The sequence below is a fragment of the Rhipicephalus microplus genome, unplaced genomic scaffold (assembly GCF_043290135.1).
Source record: "Rhipicephalus microplus isolate Deutch F79 unplaced genomic scaffold, USDA_Rmic scaffold_84, whole genome shotgun sequence".
NCBI lineage: Eukaryota > Metazoa > Arthropoda > Arachnida > Ixodida > Ixodidae > Rhipicephalus > Rhipicephalus microplus.
In genome coordinates, this window is record NW_027464656.1 from 525,001 (window position 1) to 534,000 (window position 9,000).

The following is a 9,000-nucleotide window of genomic DNA, read 5'->3' on the forward strand; positions in this document are numbered from 1 at the left end:
GTTAGGTTAGGTTAGGTTAGGTTAGGTTAGGTTAGGTTAGGTTAGGTTAGGTTAGGTTAGGTTAGGTTAGGTTAGGTTAGGTTAGGTTAGGTTAGGTTAGGTTAGGTTAGGTTAGGTTAGGTTAGGTTAGGTTAGGTTAGGTTAGGTTAGGTTAGGTTAGGTTAGGTTAGGTTAGGTTAGGTTAGGTTAGGTTAGGTTAGGTTAGGTTAGGTTAGGTTAGGTTAGGTTAGGTTAGGTTAGGTTAGGTTAGGTTAGGTTAGGTTAGGTTAGGTTAGGTTAGGTTAGGTTAGGTTAGGTTAGGTTAGGTTAGGTTAGGTTAGGTTAGGTTAGGTTAGGTTAGGTTAGGTTAGGTTAGGTTAGGTTAGGTTAGGTTAGGTTAGGTTAGGTTAGGTTAGGTTAGGTTAGGTTAGGTTAGGTTAGGTTAGGTTAGGTTAGGTTAGGTTAGGTTAGGTTAGGTTAGGTTAGGTTAGGTTAGGTTAGGTTAGGTTAGGTTAGGTTAGGTTAGGTTAGGTTAGGTTAGGTTAGGTTAGGTTAGGTTAGGTTAGGTTAGGTTAGGTTAGGTTAGGTTAGGTTAGGTTAGGTTAGGTTAGGTTAGGTTAGGTTAGGTTAGGTTAGGTTAGGTTAGGTTAGGTTAGGTTAGGTTAGGTTAGGTTAGGTTAGGTTAGGTTAGGTTAGGTTAGGTTAGGTTAGGTTAGGTTAGGTTAGGTTAGGTTAGGTTAGGTTAGGTTAGGTTAGGTTAGGTTAGGTTAGGTTAGGTTAGGTTAGGTTAGGTTAGGTTAGGTTAGGTTAGGTTAGGTTAGGTTAGGTTAGGTTAGGTTAGGTTAGGTTAGGTTAGGTTAGGTTAGGTTAGGTTAGGTTAGGTTAGGTTAGGTTAGGTTAGGTTAGGTTAGGTTAGGTTAGGTTAGGTTAGGTTAGGTTAGGTTAGGTTAGGTTAGGTTAGGTTAGGTTAGGTTAGGTTAGGTTAGGTTAGGTTAGGTTAGGTTAGGTTAGGTTAGGTTAGGTTAGGTTAGGTTAGGTTAGGTTAGGTTAGGTTAGGTTAGGTTAGGTTAGGTTAGGTTAGGTTAGGTTAGGTTAGGTTAGGTTAGGTTAGGTTAGGTTAGGTTAGGTTAGGTTAGGTTAGGTTAGGTTAGGTTAGGTTAGGTTAGGTTAGGTTAGGTTAGGTTAGGTTAGGTTAGGTTAGGTTAGGTTAGGTTAGGTTAGGTTAGGTTAGGTTAGGTTAGGTTAGGTTAGGTTAGGTTAGGTTAGGTTAGGTTAGGTTAGGTTAGGTTAGGTTAGGTTAGGTTAGGTTAGGTTAGGTTAGGTTAGGTTAGGTTAGGTTAGGTTAGGTTAGGTTAGGTTAGGTTAGGTTAGGTTAGGTGTTAGGTTAGGTTAGGTTAGGTTAGGTTAGGTTAGGTTAGGTTAGGTTAGGTTAGGTTAGGTTAGGTTAGGTTAGGTTAGGTTAGGTTAGGTTAGGTTGGTGGTTAGGTTAGGTTAGGTTAGGTTAGGTTAGGTTAGGTTAGGTTAGGTTAGGTTAGGTTAGGTTAGGTTAGGTTAGGTTAGGTTAGGTTAGGTTAGGTTAGGTTAGGTTAGGTTAGGTTAGGTTAGGTTAGGTTAGGTTAGGTTAGGTTAGGTTAGGTTAGGTTAGGTTAGGTTAGGTTAGGTTAGGTTAGGTTAGGTTAGGTTAGGTTAGGTTAGGTTAGGTTAGGTTAGGTTAGGTTAGGTTAGGTTAGGTTAGGTTAGGTTAGGTTAGGTTAGGTTAGGTTAGGTTAGGTTAGGTTAGGTTAGGTTAGGTTAGGTTAGGTTAGGTTAGGTTAGGTTAGGTTAGGTTAGGTTAGGTTAGGTTAGGTTAGGTTAGGTTAGGTTAGGTTAGGTTAGGTTAGGTTAGGTTAGGTTAGGTTAGGTTAGGTTAGGTTAGGTTAGGTTAGGTTAGGTTAGGTTAGGTTAGGTTAGGTTAGGTTAGGTTAGGTTAGGTTAGGTTAGGTTAGGTTAGGTTAGGTTAGGTTAGGTTAGGTTAGGTTAGGTTAGGTTAGGTTAGGTTAGGTTAGGTTAGGTTAGGTTAGGTTAGGTTAGGTTAGGTTAGGTTAGGTTAGGTTAGGTTAGGTTAGGTTAGGTTAGGTTAGGTTAGGTTAGGTTAGGTTAGGTTAGGTTAGGTTAGGTTAGGTTAGGTTAGGTTAGGTTAGGTTAGGTTAGGTTAGGTTAGGTTAGGTTAGGTTAGGTTAGGTTAGGTTAGGTTAGGTTAGGTTAGGTTAGGTTAGGTTAGGTTAGGTTAGGTTAGGTTAGGTTAGGTTAGGTTAGGTTAGGTTAGGTTAGGTTAGGTTAGGTTAGGTTAGGTTAGGTTAGGTTAGGTTAGGTTAGGTTAGGTTAGGTTAGGTTAGGTTAGGTTAGGTTAGGTTAGGTTAGGTTAGGTTAGGTTAGGTTAGGTTAGGTTAGGTTAGGTTAGGTTAGGTTAGGTTAGGTTAGGTTAGGTTAGGTTAGGTTAGGTTAGGTTAGGTTAGGTTAGGTTAGGTTAGGTTAGGTTAGGTTAGGTTAGGTTAGGTTAGGTTAGGTTAGGTTAGGTTAGGTTAGGTTAGGTTAGGTTAGGTTAGGTTAGGTTAGGTTAGGTTAGGTTAGGTTAGGTTAGGTTAGGTTAGGTTAGGTTAGGTTAGGTTAGGTTAGGTTAGGTTAGGTTAGGTTAGGTTAGGTTAGGTTAGGTTAGGTTAGGTTAGGTTAGGTTAGGTTAGGTTAGGTTAGGTTAGGTTAGGTTAGGTTAGGTTAGGTTAGGTTAGGTTAGGTTAGGTTAGGTTAGGTTAGGTTAGGTTAGGTTAGGTTAGGTTAGGTTAGGTTAGGTTAGGTTAGGTTAGGTTAGGTTAGGTTAGGTTAGGTTAGGTTAGGTTAGGTTAGGTTAGGTTAGGTTAGGTTAGGTTAGGTTAGGTTAGGTTAGGTTAGGTTAGGTTAGGTTAGGTTAGGTTAGGTTAGGTTAGGTTAGGTTAGGTTAGGTTAGGTTAGGTTAGGTTAGGTTAGGTTAGGTTAGGTTAGGTTAGGTTAGGTTAGGTTAGGTTAGGTTAGGTTAGGTTAGGTTAGGTTAGGTTAGGTTAGGTTAGGTTAGGTTAGGTTAGGTTAGGTTAGGTTAGGTTAGGTTAGGTTAGGTTAGGTTAGGTTAGGTTAGGTTAGGTTAGGTTAGGTTAGGTTAGGTTAGGTTAGGTTAGGTTAGGTTAGGTTAGGTTAGGTTGGTTAGGTTAGGTTAGGTTAGGTTAGGTTAGGTTAGGTTAGGTTAGGTTAGGTTAGGTTAGGTTAGGTTAGGTTAGGTTAGGTTAGGTTAGGTTAGGTTAGGTTAGGTTAGGTTAGGTTAGGTTAGGTTAGGTTAGGTTAGGTTAGGTTAGGTTAGGTTAGGTTAGGTTAGGTTAGGTTAGGTTAGGTTAGGTTAGGTTAGGTTAGGTTAGGTTAGGTTAGGTTAGGTTAGGTTAGGTTAGGTTAGGTTAGGTTAGGTTAGGTTAGGTTAGGTTAGGTTAGGTTAGGTTAGGTTAGGTTAGGTTAGGTTAGGTTAGGTTAGGTTAGGTTAGGTTAGGTTAGGTTAGGTTAGGTTAGGTTAGGTTAGGTTAGGTTAGGTTAGGTTAGGTTAGGTTAGGTTAGGTTAGGTTAGGTTAGGTTAGGTTAGGTTAGGTTAGGTTAGGTTAGGTTAGGTTAGGTTAGGTTAGGTTAGGTTAGGTTAGGTTAGGTTAGGTTAGGTTAGGTTAGGTTAGGTTAGGTTAGGTTAGGTTAGGTTAGGTTAGGTTAGGTTAGGTTAGGTTAGGTTAGGTTAGGTTAGGTTAGGTTAGGTTAGGTTAGGTTAGGTTAGGTTAGGTTAGGTTAGGTTAGGTTAGGTTAGGTTAGGTTAGGTTAGGTTAGGTTAGGTTAGGTTAGGTTAGGTTAGGTTAGGTTAGGTTAGGTTAGGTTAGGTTAGGTTAGGTTAGGTTAGGTTAGGTTAGGTTAGGTTAGGTTAGGTTAGGTTAGGTTAGGTTAGGTTAGGTTAGGTTAGGTTAGGTTAGGTTAGGTTAGGTTAGGTTAGGTTAGGTTAGGTTAGGTTAGGTTAGGTTAGGTTAGGTTAGGTTAGGTTAGGTTAGGTTAGGTTAGGTTAGGTTAGGTTAGGTTAGGTTAGGTTAGGTTAGGTTAGGTTAGGTTAGGTTAGGTTAGGTTAGGTTAGGTTAGGTTAGGTTAGGTTAGGTTAGGTTAGGTTAGGTTAGGTTAGGTTAGGTTAGGTTAGGTTAGGTTAGGTTAGGTTAGGTTAGGTTAGGTTAGGTTAGGTTAGGTTAGGTTAGGTTAGGTTAGGTTAGGTTAGGTTAGGTTAGGTTAGGTTAGGTTAGGTTAGGTTAGGTTAGGTTAGGTTAGGTTAGGTTAGGTTAGGTTAGGTTAGGTTAGGTTAGGTTAGGTTAGGTTAGGTTAGGTTAGGTTAGGTTAGGTTAGGTTAGGTTAGGTTAGGTTAGGTTAGGTTAGGTTAGGTTAGGTTAGGTTAGGTTAGGTTAGGTTAGGTTAGGTTAGGTTAGGTTAGGTTAGGTTAGGTTAGGTTAGGTTAGGTTAGGTTAGGTTAGGTTAGGTTAGGTTAGGTTAGGTTAGGTTAGGTTAGGTTAGGTTAGGTTAGGTTAGGTTAGGTTAGGTTAGGTTAGGTTAGGTTAGGTTAGGTTAGGTTAGGTTAGGTTAGGTTAGGTTAGGTTAGGTTAGGTTAGGTTAGGTTAGGTTAGGTTAGGTTAGGTTAGGTTAGGTTAGGTTAGGTTAGGTTAGGTTAGGTTAGGTTAGGTTAGGTTAGGTTAGGTTAGGTTAGGTTAGGTTAGGTTAGGTTAGGTTAGGTTAGGTTAGGTTAGGTTAGGTTAGGTTAGGTTAGGTTAGGTTAGGTTAGGTTAGGTTAGGTTAGGTTAGGTTAGGTTAGGTTAGGTTAGGTTAGGTTAGGTTAGGTTAGGTTAGGTTAGGTTAGGTTAGGTTAGGTTAGGTTAGGTTAGGTTAGGTTAGGTTAGGTTAGGTTAGGTTAGGTTAGGTTAGGTTAGGTTAGGTTAGGTTAGGTTAGGTTAGGTTAGGTTAGGTTAGGTTAGGTTAGGTTAGGTTAGGTTAGGTTAGGTTAGGTTAGGTTAGGTTAGGTTAGGTTAGGTTAGGTTAGGTTAGGTTAGGTTAGGTTAGGTTAGGTTAGGTTAGGTTAGGTTAGGTTAGGTTAGGTTAGGTTAGGTTAGGTTAGGTTAGGTTAGGTTAGGTTAGGTTAGGTTAGGTTAGGTTAGGTTAGGTTAGGTTAGGTTAGGTTAGGTTAGGTTAGGTTAGGTTAGGTTAGGTTAGGTTAGGTTAGGTTAGGTTAGGTTAGGTTAGGTTAGGTTAGGTTAGGTTAGGTTAGGTTAGGTTAGGTTAGGTTAGGTTAGGTTAGGTTAGGTTAGGTTAGGTTAGGTTAGGTTAGGTTAGGTTAGGTTAGGTTAGGTTAGGTTAGGTTAGGTTAGGTTAGGTTAGGTTAGGTTAGGTTAGGTTAGGTTAGGTTAGGTTAGGTTAGGTTAGGTTAGGTTAGGTTAGGTTAGGTTAGGTTAGGTTAGGTTAGGTTAGGTTAGGTTAGGTTAGGTTAGGTTAGGTTAGGTTAGGTTAGGTTAGGTTAGGTTAGGTTAGGTTAGGTTAGGTTAGGTTAGGTTAGGTTAGGTTAGGTTAGGTTAGGTTAGGTTAGGTTAGGTTAGGTTAGGTTAGGTTAGGTTAGGTTAGGTTAGGTTAGGTTAGGTTAGGTTAGGTTAGGTTAGGTTAGGTTAGGTTAGGTTAGGTTAGGTTAGGTTAGGTTAGGTTAGGTTAGGTTAGGTTAGGTTAGGTTAGGTTAGGTTAGGTTAGGTTAGGTTAGGTTAGGTTAGGTTAGGTTAGGTTAGGTTAGGTTAGGTTAGGTTAGGTTAGGTTAGGTTAGGTTAGGTTAGGTTAGGTTAGGTTAGGTTAGGTTAGGTTAGGTTAGGTTAGGTTAGGTTAGGTTAGGTTAGGTTAGGTTAGGTTAGGTTAGGTTAGGTTAGGTTAGGTTAGGTTAGGTTAGGTTAGGTTAGGTTAGGTTAGGTTAGGTTAGGTTAGGTTAGGTTAGGTTAGGTTAGGTTAGGTTAGGTTAGGTTAGGTTAGGTTAGGTTAGGTTAGGTTAGGTTAGGTTAGGTTAGGTTAGGTTAGGTTAGGTTAGGTTAGGTTAGGTTAGGTTAGGTTAGGTTAGGTTAGGTTAGGTTAGGTTAGGTTAGGTTAGGTTAGGTTAGGTTAGGTTAGGTTAGGTTAGGTTAGGTTAGGTTAGGTTAGGTTAGGTTAGGTTAGGTTAGGTTAGGTTAGGTTAGGTTAGGTTAGGTTAGGTTAGGTTAGGTTAGGTTAGGTTAGGTTAGGTTAGGTTAGGTTAGGTTAGGTTAGGTTAGGTTAGGTTAGGTTAGGTTAGGTTAGGTTAGGTTAGGTTAGGTTAGGTTAGGTTAGGTTAGGTTAGGTTAGGTTAGGTTAGGTTAGGTTAGGTTAGGTTAGGTTAGGTTAGGTTAGGTTAGGTTAGGTTAGGTTAGGTTAGGTTAGGTTAGGTTAGGTTAGGTTAGGTTAGGTTAGGTTAGGTTAGGTTAGGTTAGGTTAGGTTAGGTTAGGTTAGGTTAGGTTAGGTTAGGTTAGGTTAGGTTAGGTTAGGTTAGGTTAGGTTAGGTTAGGTTAGGTTAGGTTAGGTTAGGTTAGGTTAGGTTAGGTTAGGTTAGGTTAGGTTAGGTTAGGTTAGGTTAGGTTAGGTTAGGTTAGGTTAGGTTAGGTTAGGTTAGGTTAGGTTAGGTTAGGTTAGGTTAGGTTAGGTTAGGTTAGGTTAGGTTAGGTTAGGTTAGGTTAGGTTAGGTTAGGTTAGGTTAGGTTAGGTTAGGTTAGGTTAGGTTAGGTTAGGTTAGGTTAGGTTAGGTTAGGTTAGGTTAGGTTAGGTTAGGTTAGGTTAGGTTAGGTTAGGTTAGGTTAGGTTAGGTTAGGTTAGGTTAGGTTAGGTTAGGTTAGGTTAGGTTAGGTTAGGTTAGGTTAGGTTAGGTTAGGTTAGGTTAGGTTAGGTTAGGTTAGGTTAGGTTAGGTTAGGTTAGGTTAGGTTAGGTTAGGTTAGGTTAGGTTAGGTTAGGTTAGGTTAGGTTAGGTTAGGTTAGGTTAGGTTAGGTTAGGTTAGGTTAGGTTAGGTTAGGTTAGGTTAGGTTAGGTTAGGTTAGGTTAGGTTAGGTTAGGTTAGGTTAGGTTAGGTTAGGTTAGGTTAGGTTAGGTTAGGTTAGGTTAGGTTAGGTTAGGTTAGGTTAGGTTAGGTTAGGTTAGGTTAGGTTAGGTTAGGTTAGGTTAGGTTAGGTTAGGTTAGGTTAGGTTAGGTTAGGTTAGGTTAGGTTAGGTTAGGTTAGGTTAGGTTAGGTTAGGTTAGGTTAGGTTAGGTTAGGTTAGGTTAGGTTAGGTTAGGTTAGGTTAGGTTAGGTTAGGTTAGGTTAGGTTAGGTTAGGTTAGGTTAGGTTAGGTTAGGTTAGGTTAGGTTAGGTTAGGTTAGGTTAGGTTAGGTTAGGTTAGGTTAGGTTAGGTTAGGTTAGGTTAGGTTAGGTTAGGTTAGGTTAGGTTAGGTTAGGTTAGGTTAGGTTAGGTTAGGTTAGGTTAGGTTAGGTTAGGTTAGGTTAGGTTAGGTTAGGTTAGGTTAGGTTAGGTTAGGTTAGGTTAGGTTAGGTTAGGTTAGGTTAGGTTAGGTTAGGTTAGGTTAGGTTAGGTTAGGTTAGGTTAGGTTAGGTTAGGTTAGGTTAGGTTAGGTTAGGTTAGGTTAGGTTAGGTTAGGTTAGGTTAGGTTAGGTTAGGTTAGGTTAGGTTAGGTTAGGTTAGGTTAGGTTAGGTTAGGTTAGGTTAGGTTAGGTTAGGTTAGGTTAGGTTAGGTTAGGTTAGGTTAGGTTAGGTTAGGTTAGGTTAGGTTAGGTTAGGTTAGGTTAGGTTAGGTTAGGTTAGGTTAGGTTAGGTTAGGTTAGGTTAGGTTAGGTTAGGTTAGGTTAGGTTAGGTTAGGTTAGGTTAGGTTAGGTTAGGTTAGGTTAGGTTAGGTTAGGTTAGGTTAGGTTAGGTTAGGTTAGGTTAGGTTAGGTTAGGTTAGGTTAGGTTAGGTTAGGTTAGGTTAGGTTAGGTTAGGTTAGGTTAGGTTAGGTTAGGTTAGGTTAGGTTAGGTTAGGTTAGGTTAGGTTAGGTTAGGTTAGGTTAGGTTAGGTTAGGTTAGGTTAGGTTAGGTTAGGTTAGGTTAGGTTAGGTTAGGTTAGGTTAGGTTAGGTTAGGTTAGGTTAGGTTAGGTTAGGTTAGGTTAGGTTAGGTTAGGTTAGGTTAGGTTAGGTTAGGTTAGGTTAGGTTAGGTTAGGTTAGGTTAGGTTAGGTTAGGTTAGGTTAGGTTAGGTTAGGTTAGGTTAGGTTAGGTTAGGTTAGGTTAGGTTAGGTTAGGTTAGGTTAGGTTAGGTTAGGTTAGGTTAGGTTAGGTTAGGTTAGGTTAGGTTAGCGTTAGGTTAGGTTAGGTTAGGTTAGGTTAGGTTAGGTTAGGTTAGGTTAGGTTAGGTTAGGTTAGGTTAGGTTAGGTTAGGTTAGGTTAGGTTAGGTTAGGTTAGGTTAGGTTAGGTTAGGTTAGGTTAGGTTAGGTTAGGTTAGGTTAGGTTAGGTTAGGTTAGGTTAGGTTAGGTTAGGTTAGGTTAGGTTAGGTTAGGTTAGGTTAGGTTAGGTTAGGTTAGGTTAGGTTAGGTTAGGTTAGGTTAGGTTAGGTTAGGTTAGGTTAGGTTAGGTTAGGTTAGGTTAGGTTAGGTTAGGTTAGGTTAGGTTAGGTTAGGTTAGGTTAGGTTAGGTTAGGTTAGGTTAGGTTAGGTTAGGTTAGGTTAGGTTAGGTTAGGTTAGGTTAGGTTAGGTTAGGTTAGGTTAGGTTAGGTTAGGTTAGGTTAGGTTAGGTTAGGTTAGGTTAGGTTAGGTTAGGTTAGGTTAGGTTAGGTTAGGTTAGGTTAGGTTAGGTTAGGTTAGGTTAGGTTAGGTTAGGTTAGGTTAGGTTAGGTTAGGTTAGGTTAGGTTAGGTTAGGTTAGGTTAGGTTAGGTTAGGTTAGGTTAGG